The sequence below is a fragment of the Drosophila mojavensis genome, unplaced genomic scaffold (genome assembly GCF_018153725.1).
Source record: "Drosophila mojavensis isolate 15081-1352.22 unplaced genomic scaffold, ASM1815372v1 contig_36, whole genome shotgun sequence".
NCBI lineage: Eukaryota > Metazoa > Arthropoda > Insecta > Diptera > Drosophilidae > Drosophila > Drosophila mojavensis.
Genome location: NW_025318858.1, coordinates 7,016,620 through 7,041,541, shown reverse-complemented (window position 1 = coordinate 7,041,541; position 24,922 = coordinate 7,016,620). Strand labels below are relative to the sequence as shown.

The 24,922-nt window shown below is 35.5% G+C and overlaps 1 protein-coding gene across 2 annotated transcripts in view; it reads left to right on the top strand.

Annotated features, from left to right (window-relative positions):
• The window catches only part of LOC6576218 (leucine-rich repeat-containing protein 15), a 42,392-nt gene that overhangs the window by 7,023 nt on the left and 10,447 nt on the right, over positions 1 to 24,922 (top strand). The window contains exon 1 of one of the 2 annotated variants that reach the window (XM_032728446.2): positions 15,603 to 15,697. The exons of the other annotated variant lie outside the window; for it this stretch is intronic. The gene's annotated coding sequence lies outside the window, so the exon portion shown is untranslated. Of the gene's footprint in view, positions 1 to 15,602; positions 15,698 to 24,922 lie in introns of those variants that run through there. 2 annotated transcript variants of the gene reach the window in all.

The following is a 24,922-nucleotide window of genomic DNA, read 5'->3' as shown; positions in this document are numbered from 1 at the left end:
TTCTGTGGGCCCCAAACTATGGGACTTGAATTTTTAAATACCTTTGATTTTTTGTCTGCATTTTCTGAAATATTCATATGTTTACTTTCCATTTAATGGAGGTGCAATGTGTGTAAAGGCTGCTTTATGCTCCGGTACAGTTATCTATTTGGCCTCTAGCTGAAACTCGAAAAATATAAGCATATTTGTTTTTTCTTCATATTGTTAATTAGTTTAAAAGAAACTTTAAATATCTTCAATTAAATTATGAAGCATATAAATATTTTATCTAAAATATATATATGAAAATATTATCATAAATAATAATTAAAATGTTTAATTTTTATATATTTGTTCGAAAAAAACAATTTTTTTTAATGTACTGGCGTCGATTTTTAGATACCCATTGAGATTTACAAGACTCGAGCGCATTACTCGAAAAATAATGTAATAAAAAATTCTAGTACATAAATTTTCTATTTGTTCATACATTATTATTTAAAAAATAATAATAACAATAATAGATTTTACAGAAAGTTTGTGAATTTTAAAAAGATCTTCAATACATTTTAAGTCTAGGGTGTTTACAGATATTAATTCAAGGAAGAAGCTTTTTTGATACATTTTTTCAACCCTGTATGAATCGGTATGCATATGTGTATGTGCGGGAGTTACATATATAACTTTTTTTTTTGCTGTTTTTTGTATGTGAGAGCATGAATGCATTAATGTCAACGACTTTCATAGCTTGAAAGCAAAATTCCCTCATAATGGTGGCGCAAGCATTTTTAATTTAATATTTAACGCCGCATACAGAATGTAATTAAAACAGAATAACAACAAATTAAGTGGTTTGTAAATAAATTAAAAATGTCCATTGATTTAACTTTAACTGCCATCGTAAATATTAAATATAAAACCCTTTTTTATTCACTTTTTTTTTTTGCTTTCAAAACAATATTAATGGTAATGCAAAACAAATAGGCAAATTAATCCATTGGAAATGGCTAAAAGCTTTTTAGACATACTTTCTTTTTTTTTTTTTTTTTAGTTTCTGTCAAAAAAAATTTTGTTAAATCTGTAAAAGTTGTCTGTACACCAGATTTATTATATATTGGTTTTAAGATCGAGTTTTTTTTTATAGCATGTAAATTTTTAAAACACAAATGGTAACTAACTGATTGCAAATTGGAAACAAACAACTTAATACTTAATTCTACTTTGGTTAACTTAACCTTGCCGGAAAACTTAAAACAATATTATCTTTTTCCGAATCAACCCTAAATTTCTCGAATACTGAATAAATTAAGTCAACATCACAAACCATCATCGTTGACTACAATATACACTCTGTTTATTAATCAGTAAGGTATATTTCATACCCTTGGAAATCAGATTCTTAGCTTTGTGTAATTTCCAAATTGTGGGATAGAGTATACGTTAGCTGGTCATTATCGTATGGAGTATTCCCACTTATTTTTAATGCAACTGTTAAGGTCTCAGAGTGAATTCAGTTATTTTGCTTGAGTCGCAACCCTTTACGCATTATGCGTAAATCTCAAAATGTTTTCTTTGGTGTGCTTATTTTTTAATTGTTAAGTTTTTATTTCTCCCCCGAACATTACGAGGTTTGGCAGTGTACGAAACGTCGAACCCCGAAACGTAGAAAAACAACATACCCCAACCCTTGAGTTATTTTGCCACTGCCAAAAAGTTCAACGAAGTGTATAAAGTTTTTCTGCCTGACAGTACTGAAGCTGCTTTTGCATTAAATTTGTGTAAATGGATTTTGCTAATGGATCCAATAATTCATTTAGATTTTACTTTTCAGCTGGCAAATGTTGTTTGCGTCAAGGTAAATAGAAAATAACTTGATGTACTTTTTGTGGTGGCACAGTTACGAAATCTTTGTAGAAACAAATTAAGCTTGATGAAGTTTCGAGGGTTAGACTAAACTTGGTAAACAGCTCTGGTTTCTTTATGTCCCTGAATGTCTTGGACGTAGATAAATACGAATTGAGAATAATATTATTATTTATGACACTGAAATCCATTTGATGAATGGCAAAAGGCAAACGATTTCACCTCTTGGTTAGATATTTTGTGATTATTATTCATATTATATATAATTATTTGTAATATGTAGAAATGGCAGCTGCTTACAATTCATTAGGCATTTCAGAACAATTTCAGGTGTCAGCTGTAAAGGTATTTAAATTCTGGCTTTTCTGTTCACGCAATGGTCACGCAACAAAAAATGACAAAAAAAAAAAAGGTATGGTTGGACATGAAGGCGATGAGACAAAACTGGGCGTTACTAGGCGTGTGTTTACAATGGCAAAGGGCAAACAATAAACGCTATTTTGTCTTCTGTTGACAAACAAATACCCACACGCACACAAACAGAAACAGACAATCAGACACATAAATATATCAAAAAGGAAAAAATCAGAGGCGTATAATAAACAAAAGCGTCCTTTTTTGTGTTGTTGTGGCTGCTGCGCCAATTTTTTACGTTACGGTTTACATACGCACAAAAGTAAACAGTTGAACTCCACAAAGTGTGTAAAAGCCCCCACACCTTGTGGTGGAACTGCGTGTGAATTAACAACCAGCCAGACTTTTAATTTAACCCTTGCAAAGGGTAATTCAGCGAAATGAACAAACTAAAAAGAATTGTTCATATTAAGATCGATATTGAAATCATTTTGTTTTATTATGGAAACATTTACACTATATTATTAGCAAACTTGTTTTATGAGCATATGAATATTATATTATATATTTTTTCATATATACATATGCATGTTTCTTGACGAAAACATAACCCAAGGAACGTCAAGGATTTCAAGTTACGTTCGCTGTTTTACAAACGCTTGAAGCTTATTTTGAGCACAGTGCATAAATACTTTGGAAAAAATAAGATTAATAAGAAACAAAGCTTCGATTGAGTTAATTTATGTATAATTCAATAATCGCATATATGTATATTTAAATTAAAATATTCAAAAGAAACGTTAACTGACACAAATCTTAGTTTCGTAACATTTATTGAGAGAGAGAGATAGAGATATTAAAAATATGTATATTTCTCTTTTTCTCGAGCTCGGGATCTGATTTGCTCAGTTAACTGAAAAACTCTGAAACCGACATCAAAACTCCACTGTGCCTTGGTCTCACCTTATATAAAATGCATAAAATTCACATTTAGATATAGCTCAGCGGCTGCGGCTTCCATGTTGCTTCGGAGGCCGACTCTGTGCTTCTGCTGGTGCCTGTGCTTGGGAGCAGGATGGGCATTCATCATTCATTCACAGTGATGCGATTTTTCATTACAATATGGCGGAGTCGCAGCCGCGAGTTTAGTCAATCAAATGTCTCAAGTTCATTACAATCTGCAAGAGTTGTTTGGTAAGTAATAAGCAACAAACTGGGTTCTTCTTGTTGCTTCAGTTGTTGCTATTGTTGTTGTGGTTGTTGTTGTTGTTGCTAAAGTTGTTGGGCTGACGGAATAGTTGCTGACTTAGGCGGACGCGAGGCCGGGCCAGACTAGGCCGGGCCGAGGCAGGCCCCCATGCCTTCATCATCATCATCATCTCATCGTATTCCATTTTCGACTGCTACCTTGCGCCATGTTGTTGCCCCCATTGCCCCCGTTGTCTACTTCGCCGCTGCCTCTGTTGATGATGTTGTGGATGAGTTTGATGCATGTTTTGTTAGCTTCTGTTGTTGATTTGGAATGCAGTTTGGTGGTATAGCCCGAAGCCATGATGTTATTCCCGCATCCGCTACTTTGCTTGCTCTTTGCATTTTGATTACTTTTTTTTTTTTTTTTTTTTTTTTTTTGGTAATAACTTGAAGGAGTTCGAGTTTTCGTATTCTTGTGCAGATTGTGCAGAGTGCAAAAGTTGTGCGCAACTGTAGATATTTATTCTATGTGGTATATGTATAAAGCACAGGTATTATGATACAGCTAATGATTTGAACATCTACTTATTATATTATATTAAATAAGTTTCAGTCGGTTGTAAGCAATGTTGTGTTTATCACATGTATAAAAATGAATAGTATTGTATTCAGTTTTCGCCAGATGAAACGTTTAATTTCAAATTCTTCTCATGGAAGACCTTTGACTTTAAAAAATCTGATAATTTCCTGAATTACTTGACTTGATAAAGTATCTAACTGGAAGTTTAATTTTATTGTAAAATAAAAATTGTTTTTATATTCCTGTTTAATTGTTTTTATAACAAGGATTTTATACTCTTGTTTAATTATTTATGCAACAATGTTTATTACATGCTGATCTACCTGTATAGCTTGTTCTTAAGCTCTTTGATCATCTCTCTATTTTTTCTTTCTTTTATATAAATATATATTTATAAATCAGCTCAAACATCAAATTTAATCGATTAAGTTGTGAATTGTCCAATATATCTTGTTACAAAAATGTTAACAACAAATTGCAGTTTTATGTTCAAGTTGAAGACTAGAAGTAGTTTTTTTTGGATTGTATTTTATTGTAATATTATATGTTATGCGTTAACTCCTATGTTATTATATAAGACTTCATACATTTATAAAATACTGTCATCATATGTTAAAATAATTTGCCTTTATTTACTTATACATATGTACATGCATGCATGCATATACTATATAAAGCAGTCGGGTGTGTGAAACCCGTATGTGTGCTCGTATGCGCACATTGCAGAATTTCAGGCATTCTGGTATTTCGCATTTCGAAAAGCATAAAACAGAGCGCCAAAATGGCCGCCACAAATGCTTGAAAAATGTCAACCATAAGCAGAGGCCATTACCAGTTAAAAACAGCGAGCTCGTTGGCTCGTTGGCTCGCTCCCTCGCTGGTAGGAGACGAGCAGCCAGCCGGCCGGCCGGCCAGCCAGCCAACCAAAGCGCCGGCCATACAATACCAGACCACGCCGTTGAAGCCGTAATTATTCTGTAGACCAAAGCGAAATAATTACTTTGATCGCAAATGATATTATTTTGTCGGGCAATGGGAGTACAGAGCACGAGTGTGTGAGGGGCGTAGCCAACCGACTCTATTCTCTGCATGCAATTGAGCTGTGCAATGGCCGCCACCGCCTGCAAGCGGCGACGACAACGGCAGCAACAACGGCAACGGCAACGGCAGCGGCAGCGGCAACGGCAACGACGATGGCCACCATCAACTAAAAGTGCATTGCATTTGGCAAATTTGCATATACGAAATGGGCAAAAGGATAATGGGTTGAGTGTGTAGTAGTTTTGCCCCCTTGGTAGTTTCTGGCGCACATTTCCTCTCTCACACATATATACATACATATGCATCTTGCCCCACTCCTGCCTGCCCTTGGCTGCCCGGTTTCTACCCCGTCGCTAGTTAATTACTTTCACGTACATTTTCGATGGCCTTTCGCACAAAAATTTTATTTATTTCACTGCACTTGCAGCTGCCCCCATTTCCAGTGCTGCATCCATAACCAATGGACGTTGCTGGACATTTGGGGTCTCTTCTCCTCACATCCTGCAGTCGCTATAGCCGTTGCCGTTGCCTTTTTGTTAGCTTGAATGTATTTTCACATTTATATGCAAATTTTTTGGTTTGCATGCGAAATATATTGCTTTCGTTGGCTGTTACAAGAGTACGACAAATGAACAAGAACCATTGACTACTGCGAATGTTGCCAGCTACGTAGAAAGCTCTCGCGGACCGATCCAAATTAAATGGCAACCAAGCCAACCAATAGGCGACCTCATATAACCAAACAAACAAGCGATTGACGGAAGCAAAAAATGCTATTGAGGGATGTATAGTTATTGCTGTAAGTTTTATAGTATGGATCGCATAGATCCAGTATTACTTATAGATTTAACTATCACTAAATATATATATGTACATTCATATTACAAGCATTTAAAATTTAAACAAAACATATTTGTCAATAATAATAAATAATAAATAATAAATAATAAATAATAAATAATAAATAATAAATAATAAATAATAAATAATAAATAATAAATAATAAATAATAAATAATAAATAATAAATAATAAATAATAAATAATAAATAATAAATAATAAATAATAAATAATAAATAATAAATAATAAATAATAAATAATAAATAATAAATAATAAATAATAAATAATAAATAATAAATAATAAATAATAAATAATAAATAATAAATAATAAATAATAAATAATAAATAATAAATAATAAATGATAAATAATAATAATAAAAAAAATACAAAATTTCATATAGAAGTTTTGACAAAGATATATGGGAATTGAAATATGCCTGAGTATTGTTGTATACTTAATTTACAAAGATATTTCTTTTGACCTTTTTATATAAATATAAATTGATTTGAAAAACGAATTGCAAATGTCAATCTGCATGCACATGTAAAAGTGGCATGCATTGAAATATGCTATCATTATTTGTAATCTATGTGCAGCAATTGAGTCCGATGTATAGAAGTCCGATAAATCGGTCTGTCGATTCATAAATTGTTGGCAATGATTATCGTGAAGGACACGAGTGCTTGGGGGGCGTTACTAAATTAACGAGTGTATGGACAGCAAGTGTAACATATTGTCAGCAGGATATATGTTCATTGAAGTCCTTGCATATGCATATGCATATGCATATCCATATGCATATGCATTGAATCTTTGCACAAGGGCAGATGTGGACTGGGATATGTATGCAGTGTGTAAGTGGAAGTGGAAGTGGTACAGACGCGCCGCCACCCAAACAAACACTCGACGCTTTTGTTCTTGCTGATGGAATTATTTGTTCGCACATTGTCAACTTTCTGACATCCCACTCCGTCTACTATCTGGCCTTGTGCATCTCTCTATGTGCAGCCTGGGCCTTTCACACTGTTATGCCTCGCCCCAGCCACCGCAACACGTCCAGGTCGCATGCAATATGCAATTTACCGCCACCACTGCCAAGGTTTTTTGGATGTGTTCGGGGCGACTCGGCTGGGCGCTTATCTTTGGCTTTATTTCATAAACCAGCGACTCTTGCCAGGTCCAGGTCCCGCATCTGTTTCAGCTCTTGCTCTTGCTCTGGATGTTGCTGTTGCTGTTACTGTGTGGCCTAGGCATTTGGTTACAGTTTGTAAATTTTTGGTACCACAACACGAACTCAAAATCTGAAACAATGAACTGCGAGACTCTTTGCTGCAACTGCAATTGAGAGACCATATGTGGTGTTGGTGTTGCTGTTGGTGCTGGTGTTGGTGTTGCTGTTGCTGCTCTGTTCTTGCTGTGTATGTGGACTGCAGTTCCTGCCACAATGTATCATCAGATTTGAACTTTTGTGAGGCTGTCATAGTCAGAAATTGGTTGCATGCAGGCAAAACAGGCGAATTTCAGGCCAGACTGCGACTTGATTTGTGACTTCATTAAGTGATGGTAGATTCTCTACTGGGAGAGCCCATTTGCAAACAGAGGCAAACAGAGACAGCAAAAAAGCCATACACTCCCATAATATTATTTGCTGGGTCTTTACCTTTCCAATTACTGCTGCAAAAAATATGCGATTTGAATTGTTTATTAGATTGGATTAAAGACTTATCAGTAATAATCTTTCACATAGTCAAGAGATCAGTCGAATGAGCCCATCTCGAATTTGACTCATTTAATACAATTGAAATAACGGAGTTTATATTCGATTAACTTATTAGCTGATAAACATTTTTATTTTAAATTTCGAAAATAAATATTAGTTATTAAAATACTAATGAAAGCATTAAAAAAAAAAAAAAAAAAAACAAACAATAGAAATAAACTTAATTTTATGAAGTTGTTAGCTCTCAGCTTTAATAAAATTAGTAATAATTATTATATGCTGATGGACGACAGAGACTCTCAGAGAAGCACTCTTCCAGAAACAAGCCTTTCAACATCTTATATATAAATATATATATATATACACATATATTAAGAGCAGCACAAATTAGTCTGAGTTATACGATATCATGTCAAACACACATTTGATTTCAATTAATTTTTGCCATGAACACCCCAAGCTGAAAAACTTTTATGCAAAAATTGTTCATTTCAAAGGCGCAATAATTAAATTAAAACCCTGGAACTCATAGTCAAAGACCTTTTCAGCGAATCATTTCATGTCTATGCGTCTCCATTTGGCGCTTCGCTTTTTCGACCATTTGAAGCCCTTTTTCGAAGTAGAAAAACAAAGCAACAAGCGACATGTGGGGCTTGAGTGTTCCCTCGTAATACCTTGTAATGAAGAACTGTTGAGTATATCGATTTTGAGACACTCTACAATTTGTCAACGATGATTTTAACAAGTAGTATGTTAAACTGAAGATCATTGCATATCTATTTTATGATATATATTATATATTCTTTTTTGTGGAAAAACGACTCGCAAAGAAAAGAAATTCCTATATGTACTTTCCCAATTGTATTGTATGCTTACATACATAGACTTTATGCACGTAAATATGGAATATGTTTAAGTAGCATTGACTTCTCTATCTAAATTGTAGCCGTGCAAATTAGGGGATTATGCGAAACAATATATAATTCACATATTTGTATTTATCGATATTTGCACACTTCAAAGTCTTCTTTTCTAGCTATAGTTTTAAGTAGAATGTTAAGTGAAAAGAAATGGCAATGCGAAGTGACGTCAACATGTGACAGCTGTCGCTTTTAATTAGCTCTACAGGTATCGTATCGGTATTGCCATGGTCTATAGTACATCCGCCATTGCCATTTGAGTTGGGCAAAAATTTGCAATTAGAACGCTCTTCCGACTTGTGTTTGGTGTGTTGTTGTGTTGCCGTCGTCATGGCTCATTCACATCGAGGAGCTGTCTATTTTATCTGCCCCGCGCCACGCCTTGACGCCTCCACGCCGCCCTTGCCATCATGCCAAACAGCTTGAGTTCAACACTTGCGACAAGTTTATTCTTGCCAAGCATGCAAAGTCCAAGTTTCCGTCGCGTCAAAGGTCTCTCAGTCTTAGATCCAATTTAAATTAATCAAGCCGAAGCTGTTGCATTCCCAGTACCTGCCGCATGGCGTGCCGTTGGCCAATTTATGTGCGTTCTAATAAATTTTTAATTATTTGCGAGGTAAACCGAAAAAAGATTTGCTCAACTCCATTCGAAATTGAAACTACATAGACTGAACCCAATCCCGGCAAGCACCCACTCCATCATTTTTAGCCACACAAATAAATTGCCGGCAATTACGGCGTTAACAAGTTTTATTGACTGACTAAATGTGTTTGGCTCCCCAATTGCATGGAGTCAAGTTCCCTGACCAGTTACCAAAACATTCTTTTTCCTTCTTTCTTTCATCCGCCCTCTCTTTCTCATCGGCCTCTTTGGCAAGGACATTTCATGGGCTTGTACAAACGTTTAACTGTCTGTTCTGAGCCCCGTTCTCGCTAGCACAGAAAATTTATTTGCGCTTTGTCACCGTCTGGCCAAGTTTTTGTTTTTCTCTACTGAAATCGCTTAGGGTGGTCTGCCCTTTTAGGAGCGAACGAACAATGAATAATACCTCCAGTCAGCTAGCGAAAATCGCCTGCAGTCAGCCAGTCAGCCAGTCGACCAGTCGGACAGAGTGAGCCTGTTCATTCCCCGTTGGACTCGCACTCACCCACTGCTCGTACAGCCTCATTTATTCCGCCAGATCAATCTTCGTTGAACTTCTATCTGTGTCCACATACACGTCGCATAGTTGTCCATCGGTTCGACACTTTGTTGGATGGAAATTTATTAGCAGCACTCGTCGCCCCAACTTAACTCCCATGTGAGCCGCGATAGCAAATAAAATCCGAATCATAATCTCACGTCTGCCATAGAGCAGCCTATAGAAATTAACATCAGAAAAAAGTTGAGAAGAAAAGCGCTATGAAAAATTGACTGGAAAAATTGAAATAAAAACTCGTAATGTGGCACTTGTTTTGCTTTGTGTGTGTGTGTGTGTGTGTGTGTGTGTGTGTGTGTGTCTAGGGATTCGACAAAACGACGTCGACGGCAGCCAATAAAAAGATAAAACGTCGCCCCACGTTTTGGGTGTGTTTCTTCTAAGCATGTGCGACTGTCTGGGACATGTGTAACGGCCCCGGGTGGTTTGCCTCAGCTCGAGCGGCGGGCGGGGGCTATCAGCATATGCGGTTTAAGTTGCGGTTGACATTTATTTCACACACCATTGCACAAATAAATGCGTTGCGGCTTTGCTATTCGTTTATTGATCAGCCCGGGGGAGGCAAATACAATATGGATAGATATATTATCATAGCAAATGATCGGGCGAAAATTACGTTTTACTTTTGTTCTGTCTAAAAAATAACCTTCATTATTCCTTTAAGTGTTGTTTAAATAATGATATACCACCCTTATATTCATATAGTATATACTTAGTTTAAAACTATTATTTCTAAAATATTATACAAATTTATGTAAATGTTCACAAAATGTTAAGGTATAGTTGCGTCTATTCGAATATAGATCGTGATCGTATAAAGAAATATATGTTTTATAATATCATCCCTTATATTATCGTTGCTCTCCATAGTATCTACTATCCTATCTTCTGTTATAAATTATAAAAAAACTGTATTTACTGTATTCAATACAGAAATACATATTCTTTTGATATGCATTCTGTCACAAGTATTTAATAATAAATATTCAAATATCAGATAATTGTTTTATTGATCTTAAGATTCGTTTTCATGCCTACACATGCATATGTATTGGAACATTTGAAGTTAGTCGTACCCCCGGCAGTTTTAATTCAAACTTTCTGAGTCAGACGCACATGGGCAAGCCCTTTTTCATTTCTTACTTGTTATTAGTGCAACATCTGGTAACGCCCACAAAGCTTGGCCCCTTTTTGTTCTCTCTTCAGTTTCTCTACTTGTCTGCTTTGGTGCGACTTCTTCACTTGATTCTTTTTCTTGTTCATCTTTTCTTCGATTTTTTTTTATATTTTTATTAAGTTTAATTTTACGCTTGAAAATTTAAAATTTTTGTACATTTTGTGTTCTTGGATGTTGTTATTGATGAGCTTCTCTTGTGGCTAATTACTTGGTCTAAACATCAAAAGTAAAGTTTCGAACTGCTGCACGAGAATTCTTGTCACGTACGCAAAATTTTAATTGATGCCATTAAAAGGTCAGCAAACGAGAGAAGACCAAAAGGGAATCCATGTTTGGAGGCGGATCGAAACAGTAGTGTCTGACTGTGTGTATGTGTGTGTGTGTGTGTGTAAAATGAGTAAAACTTTGCATTGCTATAACAGAGCATCAGCTGAAAGCTACTCGTAAAGCTTGTCATTTATCTAAAAAGGTCCCGAAATAATTTAGTAAAACTATGAATGAGCTTGCAGAAGGAGTTGGCTGAAAGACACAGAATGCTCCAGCCAGTCGATTAGCTCAATGATTGAGCACATTTTAGTGAAGTGCTCGAAAGTCATATAAATCATTTGAAGCGTCTGTTTTTTTCGATTCCGAAATTGACTCGCTTTAACAATAATTAATAGAAATGCAAACGCCACATGTCACATACATAGATCACATGACAGGCGAATAATACGGGGGACGCATGGAACAGTGAAGGAGTGGAAAAGTAAAGGAAAACAATGTAAGGCAACTGAGAATTTTAATTGCTATCCCACGGGACAGGCTTGTGTGAATGTGTGAGTGTGTGTTGACTTTAATTGTGTGAAAAAGCAAAAACATTCTAATTTACGATGCTATGCTTATTAAGTGCGCGAAAGGATGCAGGACATGTGAGCCATGTGAGCCATGTGAGCCATGCGAGCCATGTGTGCGTGGAATGTGATAGTATAATTATTATGCGGTTTTGGGTTCGTGCAAAGCACTATAAAGAATATAGATGGTATGTTCGCAAAAAGCTGATTTAACAATAGCAGTGGCGCTGCTTTCTCCTGCTGCCTGCTCCTGCTGCTGCTTCTGTTGCTGCTGCTGCTGTTGCTGCCTGAACAATTGCAACCAAGATTAGGTAGCTAAGCCGTCAGTTTTCCCTGCTTCGACGTAGTCGTGGTCCTTTTGTCCCTTCAATGTTTGCTCTTTGCATAGTCGCATTTGAAAAGGCAGCCGCCAGTTGGCATCACACGCGCTCAAACTCACACACATACCCAAACACACACACGCACACCAAATATGAAAATGTAGTCTCGGGAAAGTGTTTTATGCAATTTGGCTTTGTTTGGTATTGTAATTAAGTTGACAATCCATCATCATACATCATCATCATCATCAGGCAAAGGCAAAATTTATTTGTCTCCGCATTGATATGCTCATTTGTATTTGTGTCCTCACTGTCTGCGTGTACAATTACTAATTTTCAAACAATTCGTTTTACATTCTGCAAAATTAATCTAAAAATTACCATATGGGGATTGTCTTGTGGCCAAACATCAAATTCGCTTGACGAATGAGAACGATTTTGAAATAGGTTTGTCGTATAACTTTTGTAAATTATAGTCTGTATATATGCCAAACTAATTTAATGCAGTTGTGTATTCATTTTTTTAGAGTACACAACATAAAATAATATTTCACAAGCTTAATACACAAAGTTGAGTCTTATATTTTGTTTCTTCGTTCAATGCATTACTGCTATCCATTCAAACAAGATTCCCAGTATTCATATTGTCAGTTTGAGATGATTGCAAGCAAACTTATTGCATAATATAATATTATAGTTAAATGCAAATTGCATTGGCTTTGATTGGCTTGGATTGCATGATATTCGTCAATTATGGACGCTTCTATAGATATTTCTATGCAAAGGCTATGTATGTGAAATATCTTTTAATATCTTAATACATTTGAAAACTTTTGAAACTTGAACAAGAATTCGAAAGTCACCTAAGATTTTCTTACTTGTTTACAGTTTCATCTCCATCAAATAATATAGATGCATTTACTATAAGAATATATAGTATGATAATGAATGAATATACCACAAGATGACACTCCTAATCTTTGGCCTTGCCACCACATTGAACCCCTAACAACTTCTGTCATAAAACAAAAAAAAAAGAACTTACTAGCAAAAAAAGAAAAAAAAAAAGGCTCGGGCTGCAAAAATAAAAGCAAGCGATAGAGCGATGAAACAATGATTCCGAAAGAAGTTGGTCTGTATATATGTGCATATATCTGTATGTGTGCATGTGTATGTGTTTAAACTCAATTAGCATAAAGTGCAATCCATCATACAAAATGTCAAAAACTGCTGAGCAAAGTTTTCACAAGTCAGTCAGCAAACTGATAATAAAAAAATATATGAATTCATGGCTAGGGGTTGGAAATCGAAAATAGGAAAAATGTACGGGTGAAATTCTAATATATTAAGCAAATATGATAACAGAAAAAAAAGGTTCTATTCCAGAAGTTTGTTGATAAAATGATTGAACTAAGACAAGCCATATTGAAGCGCTATATAGAATTTTCTTAGGGAATAACTGCTTACGGAGTAAATGAGTACTTTATGGTCAGCATAAAACTTGAAAAATGAAACATAAATTGTTTGCTTGAACTTTTCTTATACTAAATTTATTGTATGTAGTATTTATTGTATGTAGTATTTATTGTATGTAGTATTTATTTATGTAGAAATGTGTATACTAAATTTATAAGAGATTTATACTTATTGCATATTAAATTCACATTTATTTTTATTTGACTACTGCTGGAAATTATTATTTTTTTTTTTTTTCAGTTTTGTTCATAAGAGAATAACTTTTCAAAAACAATTTATGAAAAGAAAAGTTTTTGAAAAAAAAAGATAAAAAATATCTTCTAACTGGTTATCAAAAATTTCTAAGCTCTGTGGCCCTGTTAATAACTTCATTTTAAATCTTATAGGTATTTATGAGCATTTTATGCCACGAAATAAGTCGTTTTGCCAAAAATTTGCCAGAATAAAAAGAATGACGGAGGCGAAGCGTGTGGGCAGCCAAATGGTAAATGGTTTGGGTTTGATCATAAATTTTTAGGTGAAGTGAAGCTAGTCTTTTGTGTAGGTTTGAATTATTGTCACTTCTCGGGCGATGTTAAACTTAGGCAGTGTCATAAACTTGTAACAAAGGACACTCAGGATATGGCCAGGCACAGGATATGAGCAGGCACACACCTACATCTAAATTTACAGAATTGACGGCACAGTCTGATCACATGATAAGAGGTAGAGCCATAAAAAGATAGAAATAAAAAACGCTTACGAATTGAAAGTTTGCTCATATCTGAACTATGCTGAAGCTAGCCAAGCTAGGTAGGCTATGCACTACCTAAAGAGCATGTGCATTATATATATGCAAAATAAAATACATAAAAGTATATATAAAATATTACATATACGAAGAAGGAAATGGTTTAGATACTTTTTAAGTTTCTTTGCTTCCTTTCATTCTTTTCTTTGATAATACTTGAACCAAAGCCAATTGCAGTGGCATCCAGGAATTTCAATGGCTGATGGAAACAGTAACATTGCAACAGCTAAAACACATAGAAAAATTTTAGAAAAGGAAAATGAAAATCAGTAACAAAGGAGACCCCAGCAGTAGAAGGAAATTTTCAGTAAGAAGTCAAGAAAATTGCATTGCGCAGATGTTGCCAATTGCATGATGCTGTGTGCTCGACATGGTTTGGGGTAGTTAAGAGCAGAGCTTAAGAAAATGCTATAAAATGAAAGCAACACGGAAAACTGCAAATGAAATTCTGCGGGTTTTTCCTGTCAAGCAATAAAAAAAAGAATATATGTATAAGAAAGCAAAGAATACATAGAAAAATGTAAGTAAACCAGATTTTAGTTTGCATAAATGCATAGGAATAAAGAAACAAATGTTGTATTTTATCATCGACATAAAATTTTCATTAAAACTACAGCAGCCATAAATATTAAATTGGTCGAAGGCCAAAAACAACCAGCAGTCCGAAGCTAACAGCGGCCCAAATTAAGCAGAGACTTAAATCAAAATATTATTTTTACCTTGGAAGCAAAATATTTATTCAATATTGTACAATATTTTCTTGTTTTTGGGAGGGTGGGGATTGCCCGAAAGGAACTACCTTTAAATTGTAAAACAAGATGCATAAACAAATGCATAACAGGACAAAACATAAACGCACACATACAATAATAAAACAGAAGCGAAAGCTCTTAAGTAAATAATGAAAAAGGTACTCTTAAAATCCAAAGTCATATATACTATACTACAAAGACAGCAGCGAATTCAAAAACAAGCAAAGCAAAACGCAAACACACAAAACCCACTCGCGTCAGTACATAAGAGACGAAATGGGAATGGAACACTGCGGCGTATCGTGTTTATGGGCGGAGCCAAGCGACGAGCATAGAGACGAAATCTCGCAATGAAATAGAAATGGAAATTCAACTACCATTTCGTCCACACACAAGCAAGCAGGCAAATACCGAGAGAGAAACAGGCCATACATACAAAGCACGCATGCTCAGAGAGCAGGGCATAGCTAACAAATACCAATGCAGACGAGAGAGAGAGAAAGAGCTGAACCCAACACAAAATACAAATATCTGCATACAAACAGATGCAGCAGCAGTTGGCGTTCGGCTCTTGTATTGGCTGCCAAAAATACTTTGCATTTGTTGTTGCTCAGACAGCACCGTCTGCAGATGCTATTTAGTAACTCCAACGCTATTGTAAGTATTAATGTAGACAACAACAACAAAAAAAGGCAGCGGCAATGTGAATAAATATTAATAAAAATAAGTTTTTATTTGAATCCAATATAAAAGGCAAATTGAATATGAAAAAAGTATAAATTATTCACATTATGTTTGATTTTGCATCATTTAATTTCTGGTTTCGCTTCTCATATGCTGACAATCGGTTTATTAATTTAGATACACATACCAATGTATGTATACGATTATAAAATAATAAAATAAATAATGGTTAATCTGTTAAATTTTTTTTCGTATTATCTTATTTTATTTAAAACTCATTATAAATGAGCCCTGCATTTGGCAAATGATAATATCTGTATTTCAAGATAACTTTTTAAGAAGAAAACAAATATTCATTTATTTTGACTTTTCTAGTATTTAATTATCATGAGATCTATTAACCTTTCTTTGGCAAATCTACTTTTTTGGGTTCCACAAAGTCAACATTTGCTTAACATATAATATATATTTATATAGCATATATCGAAGAAAATGTATTTGCTTAATATTTATTTTGCTGCATTTATTTTGTATGGATAATGGGGTAACAGTCTAATTATTTATTAGTCTTTCGAAAAGTGAGCAAATTTAGGGAAAAATAAAGATGAGTCCAGATAGTCTATATACGCATTATGCAGCATATAATTTATGGGTCTTTGGAAGGTCAACAGCCATTCACCTACAAAACTGTATGTGCGGACAAAAAACTGTGAGAGATATAGTATATTTTTTAGATTGCCTGTCCGTTAAATTATAATTTGTGCAGCTGCTCATCAAATGTCTTAATTAAGTGTTGATAGATATTTAAAAAGGAAACTAAAATCAAATTTGCCAATAGAATAGACTTTATGAGAACACGACTTTTTATATGTACTTAGAGACAAAAATCATGTTTAATTTATACAAAAATATAGAAAATTTTGCAGCTGACAAATGATAGATTGTTTTAAAGAAAGCATTGCAAAAACAAGAAATTTGAATAAATTATATTGGTGGTTACAAACCTTTATACATGGCTCTTCCACGAGGGTCTGGAAATTAAGTTGAAATTCTTACAACTAAATCAAATGTTTTGATAAATTGCAAAACACACGCAAACTGTTTCGTTCAACAAAATGGCTGAGCAGCTCTTGATGCTTATCTGTTATTAAAATGGGGCAAAAGTCTGGAGACCCCTCTCTTAGCCAATTCAACAAACTATGTAAGCGTAATGTGTTTTGCGTGCTTTTTAATATTTTTGTCCAGAGCCTAACCCTTCCGATCGTATTGTGTGTAGGAATAGTGTCCTATACATATTTATTTATGTATATATTTTGAAAACGTTAAGCAGTCTCTAGCCATCTTAAAGAGCATTAAGTATTACCTAGCTCAGGTATGCTTTTCTCAAATTATACTTGATTTATAGAGGTGGAAACAGTCAAAGCTGTCAGCAATGAAAATCTCAAGTGTTCCCAGTTGTCAACATATATTTACAATTATGATTATTAAAAGCCGCTCCCAAGCTTTGAACTGCATAATTCTCTTGGATAAATTTGTATTAAATTTATGGCGCTAATGCTACACAGTCGCTAGTCGCTTTATATAGGTGTCGTTTATTTTGGCCTTCTATTTTTATGCGACGCGTGTGCGAACTCATTGGGTGGAAGATAATTGTACAGAGTATTTGCATTATTATTATTAACAATAAAATGAGCAATAACAAAAGGACAATGAGGGGGCAGCAGTAGCAGCTGGAGCAACACGTGTGAAAATCAAATTCCATGGCATCACCTACGCAAATTACAAAATGAGCACACGCACCAGATATATATTTACATGTATAAATATATATGTGTGTGTGCGAGAGGTCGGGCTTGGTCGTCTGGTCAGGCATCTGGGAAACCTTTCATGGCGTTGGACATCCGTTTACATGGCACAACGAGTTAAGCGCATTCGCCATGCCAAACAGGTCATTTCTCGCTGTCCGCTGTCCGCTGCCCGCTGGCTGCGGCTGCTGGCGGCTGTCGACTGGCGGCTGGCTGCTGGCTGCTTACTTGCTTTGCTGTTCACTCATATTCATTCATCGATGATTATTGCGTTAATTATTATCCTGCTCGGGTTGCCTGGCTGGCACGCCGGCGGGTTGGGGGCATATTGTGCGTAAAACTTCAAAAGGAATGCCAGCTATTTTCGTGTAAAACCGACTTGTTGTACCTGAACCCTGTTCACTACTCGACTCGAAGCACACATTGGCATGTAACACGACCCTCAACGACGAGCCCCGAAGTAACACATCCTGACTGCCCGCCCGGCTGTCGCTGCGGTGCTTCGGGCTAGTCAACCTCTCTTCTGGACCTGAACTAATAATCCTTTACAAAGTGGTCACTGGACAAAAAATATTGCCTACTATGTTAACGTTTTAACAGCCCCTTGCACGTTGAGTACTAAGCGCTTTATTTGGGCCACTTTTTTGGCTCGATATAAAGCTTATGCGGAACTCTATACGATTAGCAGATCCCTACTAAGCCAGATCAGCTTACAGGCAAATAATACTAGATTAACTCTTCAAATATTGGCATTGAAATCGAATAACTTAGTTGTTATTCACGTAACTCTATTATAGGCTTCATATCTAAATATTTCCAATAACTTTAATTCACACAGTTCTGTGTTCCATGGGTGTCTGATTGGGTGCATGGCGTTTGCCGGAGGCTTTAATCATATGAAAGACTTAATCGGTTTGCTAGCAAAGCGAGAAAACGCTTAGACATCATTAACTTTTAACTCTAGTTTCCCAAATATTTATATAACTTAAATTAAGGCCACCGCTGAAACATAACAATAATCAATCAAAAGAAACAAAAAAATGTGTTACTTAAGCATGGGAATTCGTGCTAACGAATGTTCAAATTCGTCAATTACACACGCCAACAGCATTTAGTAATCAAGAAGCAGACTATAATAATACGAGGGCTTCTGATGTGCTGACAATCAAGTGAAAACCAATATCACTTGAAAGTTGTGTGCAACGGAATCTAGTCAAGAAGTAAAGAAGAAGAAGTAACTTCCCATAGAGGATGTTCCTTGAAGAAGAGGGAATATGCTGATTATCATTTCGATTTTTAATCTAAGCTAAGATTCAATAAATTTTGTTGTTCTGTGTTATTGAACCGGCTAAGCAAGAGAATGCAATGCAATGCAATGCAAGCCGGCTGCACATTGAGAACTGCTGTCCTGTTGATTTATTTCCTCACATACACAGTACGATGTGTGCGTGTGTGTGTGTGCGCGCGCCTTAAGCGAGTGCCAATTAGGCATTTTGTTCATACCACAGGTGACAATTATTTTCAGGTCAGGTGTCTCTTGGCCGATATTACGAACATTCGCTCGCATTATTTGCTGTTTGTCTGTGGACTAATCGAAATTAAATGACGTGTGAATGCTGGCAGCTGTCGTGCATTGCTTTCAATTGCTTTTTCTGTCGCCAGCTCCCATTTAGCTGTGTTTGCCTCTTGCCAATTTTCGATACCCAACTGCCACTGGCTGTGTTTTTTGTGCATGTGTGTGTTTTTTTTATCAATTATATTGTGACTTTTCGATAGGGGGAATGTTTACATAGCCTCATAAATTATGACGATTGTGAAATACCAGTGCGAGTAGTACAAGTACGATTGTATTTATGATTGCTAACTGCCGTTTGTGGGCTAATAGATAGGCACAGTCAAATAAAACAACTGTCAAAGCTTCCATCTACCGTCCCATTACCCTTATCTAGTCTGGCAGCTTGCATATATTCCCAGCCTAAGCAGTAAATTGACTCTTAATATGCTTAGCAGCTGTTTTAAGACAACTGTGAACTGCATGATTATCATCAATTTGATTGATCAGTGCATTTATATAATAAAAGCCAATAGGCTTCACAATAAGATAATCAAAATATTTACTTTTGATATTGCTCTGTGTTTCAGTAAAAGAACATATAAGATATGAAACTTGGTCCATTAAGCCCATGTCCATAGAAATATGTATTGAATTCATACCACTAAATTTATCAATGACCCTCGAAAGTCTTCTCTCTCGAGAAGCCGCACATAGTTGGCCAGCAGCTGTAAAGTGATTGAAATTGTCATTAAATACTACTCAATGTGTCATTATTTGCAGCTTTGTAACCGTTTCTGTTTCATATTTTTTTGCTTCAAGACTGGCTGACGAGCCACAAAACGACGTCGCCAGCCAGCTAATTTGCATATAAATTAAAACTTAAATGTGGCTTACAGGGAAGACGTAGGACACATACGCACATAATTTGATCATAATACTAACTAGCATGACTGCAACGGGACAACAGAATGGCTGGCGATGCCGATGTGTCTGGCAATGCTAGTGCCGTCGAAACAGTGAAAATCTCGCATCTCGAGTTGCTGGCACTCAAGTTGTTCGTCTAAAATTCCACACAAATTTTATAAATGTCAAGCAAGGGCGGCTCTGCCATAATTCCAGCACAAATCTGGTATTGGTATGAGTCTGGCATAAAAAAGAATGCCACATGTGCCCAGAACAAACACTTTTCACTCCACATACATAGACATAGACATGTCCCGTTGTAGTTATATTAGCTATAGCCCGAGGACGGCCATCGTCCCGGCTGAGGCATCCACAATAAACCGCAAAATATTTGAATGTCTTTGATGGTTTGCCCTATGTATGCGAGAACTAACCAAATTGCAAACTATTCTCTGCTCGCCAACAAAATACTCAATGAATTTTTGTTTCAGCTCACGCATATTATGTACTTCAAAGTATTTTATTTATTTCACCAGTTGACATGCGCATTGCAAATACTGGCGTTCAGCTATATTGAAAAATTAATATCGCATTAAGCCACATTACTTCTACTTTATAAATAGAAATGCATGAGTAAGAAGTTTATAAATGTCTTCAGCCAAATGACAATTTGAAAGCTTGGAGACTAATTAAAAAAACATGTCAAGTGATTTTATTTTTAAATCTTAAAAAAAAAGTAATATCTTTATCATTTCACTTAACTAAAATATCATGCAAATTCGAGGTCAAAGTTCATTGATTGTAAACATGTTTAACCTTTAGTTTAATGCGCGTAATTTAAGCTTAAACTCTATAATACTGTCATTGAAGATCTAACACATTTATAATTTGGACAGTTAAGAAGTTAAACTACGTTAACATGTTCAATATATCATGCCACACTTCAGATACCCATTACAAACGCAAAGAAGAGAATAAACAAAGAGTAATAGGAAAGTATATGCTACCAGTTTCTTATACGTTTTCTATGAATAACCGGCCTAAAAGAGTATTAATTGTTCTGATCATTAATAACCTTCAAGTTGATTTTTTCAGCCTGAGCTGAGTCGCCTACTTTCTTGCTACATTATTTGTTCAATTTCACGGTACATATTTATATAGATACAAGTTTCCAATTATACTCTGTTTTCAAATAACCAAAATGGGGTATATTATCACTGTGAATGTTCGTTATTATCTATCTGCGAGTTTACGCATATAACACATAATTGATATAATTCTTAACTTTAAATCTAATTTTTATTGAAGGTGAATAGAAGTCACATGATTGATTTTTATGTAATTAATATTGAATACTGCAATAATAATAAAAAAAAAATACAGAGTAGCTCACAGTCGAGAGACTTTATTGAAAACATTTCAATACTGTTTTTTTTTTTTTTCTATGCAATCTATAAATAATTTATTGATGGTATCTGTGAAATTCAGTTTTAACAACTCAGCCGAGTCATTTAAAATATTTTCTGGCATTGCTAATGAGTAGCTGCTGCTTAATTAGTTTTCAAGCCACTATCAATACAAAAAAAAAATAAATAAAAAAAGAAAGGAAAAAGTTAATCAAATGCTCGAATATATTAGATAGAAAAATATAAGAATTAATATTATAAAATTAGAAATTTAGCTACAATTATTTTATTCGCAATTTTCATCTTTTTTGGTTTAATTTAGATTTATTGTTTAAACAATTGTGCTTGTAAGATATGTGTATGCCAAGTAAAATAAATATTTTGCCTGCCTCCTCTCTGTCTATTCTTACAAATACAATTTACGCTAATAATTTTACACCCAACACAGCCCCAGATGCACACTTTAATTGCCATAATCCATTTATACAAAACGACCCTGACGAAAACAATAAAAAGCCAAAAAAAAAAAAAAAAAAAAAAAAAAAAAAAAAAAAAAAATGAAATGAAAAAAAAAAGAATCATAATAATAAGCCAGGCGAGAGGTCGCTGCAATATGACAAGTCTACTACAAAATAGGGCGCCACCCGCACTGACCACCTACGGACTCACTCACTCACGGACTGGCGGACTGACGGACTGGCAGACTGACTGGCTGCTGTGTAATAATAAAACGAAATACGAGATGCTTTCGACATCGAAAATCCTTTTTATAAGTCTGATAAAAGCGGCAAATGGGCAAAACATGAAAAGCCAAAAGGCCGTCAGGCGATTTACATTACTTACTTTGTGGCGTCTCTGATTCTCAGGTCTTATTTGGGGGAATCGTACAAGAAAATACTGCGCTTATTATAATTTCCTTTGTGCATTAGTCGTTGTTTCTCACCCTGTACAGTTCAGCCTGCCTACTGTGCACAGTGGGTTACCTGCGATAAATGCCATTTCGCTGTAAGCGATTCCTTTTTTTATACACTTGCTTACGAATAATGTGAATAGAGTATATTGGTTTCATTTTGATGGCGTCGACTGTTTAGCAGTTTATTTGTATAAAATGTATACACTTAAATTTTGAAAAAACAGTTTCTTTATCGAGTTAAACATATAAATAATTTGTATATAAGAAGTAAGAAGTAAGAAGAACAATTAAGAACTTGTAGGGATATACTCCAAGTTATTTTAGCCCTCCGATTCTACCATCAGACTTGAATATAATTGCATGCCAAGTTCTGAGTTGAGTATTGCACAGTCTATAACACCCGCTGGCACATTTTCACTTGTTTTTCCATTCATGACAAGCTCGAAGTGCATTTGGCCATAATATATTTTCAAATGCATTGGCTACCCACACTAAAAAACTTGTTTTCTTTGCGACTCGCTACCGAAAAAAAAGGAAACCAAGAAAGTCGCTTAATTTTTTAACAAGATTTTGCGGTGTTTTTTCTAACAATATCATGAAAACTCCCGCAGCACGTGTTTCCTTTATAAGTTCTCCCCTCGACCATTAAATTTGTAACAAAATTTACCCCAATATTCCAAGAATGTTTGCATTTTTTTGTACAAAATATCTCCTTCCTAAATTTGGGTTTCACTTTCATTTGGCTTAGGATGATTTTGATTTGTGTGTTTATCTTTTGAATTTGTATTTTGTTTCTCCACGCGGTTGATATTAAAATGAGCGGAAATAATGCTGTCCCAATATCCGCTTATTATTTTTTGTGGGATGAAGGCTAATTTTTTGTTTTGCTTCGGGCAGCTGTCGAAAAGTTGCGATTCGAGCCCAACGTGGCTTTCGATAAATTTATTAAATTCTCTATTGCCTGAGTCCAGCTACAGCTGTCAATGTGGAGTACTTGGTAAATAGAGCAACACCGACTGATAAGGCAATGATAGAGCTAATGCAGTGATACAATTGTTTACAATGTTGTTACACGACTGACATTGCATGTATGCAGCTGGTAGACGAGACAGTAAATTGTCTGGGAAATATTTTGGCCGATAATGAAATAGAGATTTGAAATGGAATTTGCATAATGAGCATTCCGGGTATTTCAGTATTTCAGTATTTCGGTCAGACAACAAAGTTGCTGTTGGGGCTTTGAAGTGGCCCGCTCGGCCATTCAATTTGCTATATTCACACCTACCCAGAACGTTTTGTACAGGAGCCCACACAGAGAAAGAAGAAGACAAGAAGACAACAAAACCGATGAGTTCTAAGGAAACAAAATCTGACAAAACGTCACTGACGACTCGTCGGTAGGTGATCCAGAGACGAGTCCGACGACTTCTTAGTCGTTTCATTTATTGATCGTTAAACATGATTTAGGCATGACAATGAGATACTGTTAGTAGCAGCGAGCCATAAACTCTTGCGGTTTTCTGGTCTCGGTTTTGGTTTCTGCCACTTTACTTTGCAAGCAAGCAATTTGCAGCTCAAATTAAATAATTTTGTTGAAGCTGTTTTGCCGGCTAAAGCCAAAAAGCGGCTACCGTTCGGTTTGCCTCATCTTGCATTGCGTTCAATTATTTCACGATGTATTTAGCTGTTTCTCTTATTCACATTTATAAACAGATAGATATACATATAAATATGTATATTTTCTCTTGATATTTTTGAAGAGCCTGAAAACTTGAAGTTTCAATAACATATCGGATTTTGCATTTCGAAGTAGCCAACATCGATTACACATTAGTCAACTTCAATGCCATGCTGCTCTGGCTGTGGCTAAATTTCTCTTACAAACCACAATTATTTAGCCACGTTAAATGCACAATGATTGATTGTTGGCAAAGAGATGAAAGAAATTAAACTTGCTATCAATGAAGAAGAAGGCATTGAGAAATAATAGCAGCAGAACATAGAATAGCCTACACCCAATCAAGCAAAAGTTTTTTTTTTTTTTTTATTTATTTTTGCAGCCACCGTCAAGTGGAAGTCGCTATCGAAGACACAGCTGTCAAAGCGACACATCAAATAAATGACGGGCGCAGTCAAAAATTTTTGTCACGCAGCTACCCGAAAAGCCTTAGCCTCGGTGACGACAGATGTAATCAGTTCCGCTTACGCAAGTCAGAAGTCGAGGCTGTTGTTGTCTGGAGCCTGAAAAAGTTGCAACTAGCGGTTGGCAATAGATGCTTTATGCTTAAAATCATATGGGGTCTGGGGCTTAGGATAAGGCTGATGATGATGACTGTCACTGTCGAAGCAGGGCGGCGAGCTATTGGGGAGTGTGTCCCGCGTGTGATTGACAAGGATTTATGATTGTTGTGCAAATGTTTTTAGTCAGTTGAAATTTTAATATCGAAAGGATGTGGGAGTGAACGACCTATCCATAGCATCCATAGCACATTTCAAAAGACTCGGCTCACAATATTCATTCATATGCCGTGTAGATTACATAATATACATTACACTAAAAGTCTGGTTCACTCACCTCGACCACTCGGAGAGGGCCCCAACCAACACCTGACGCTG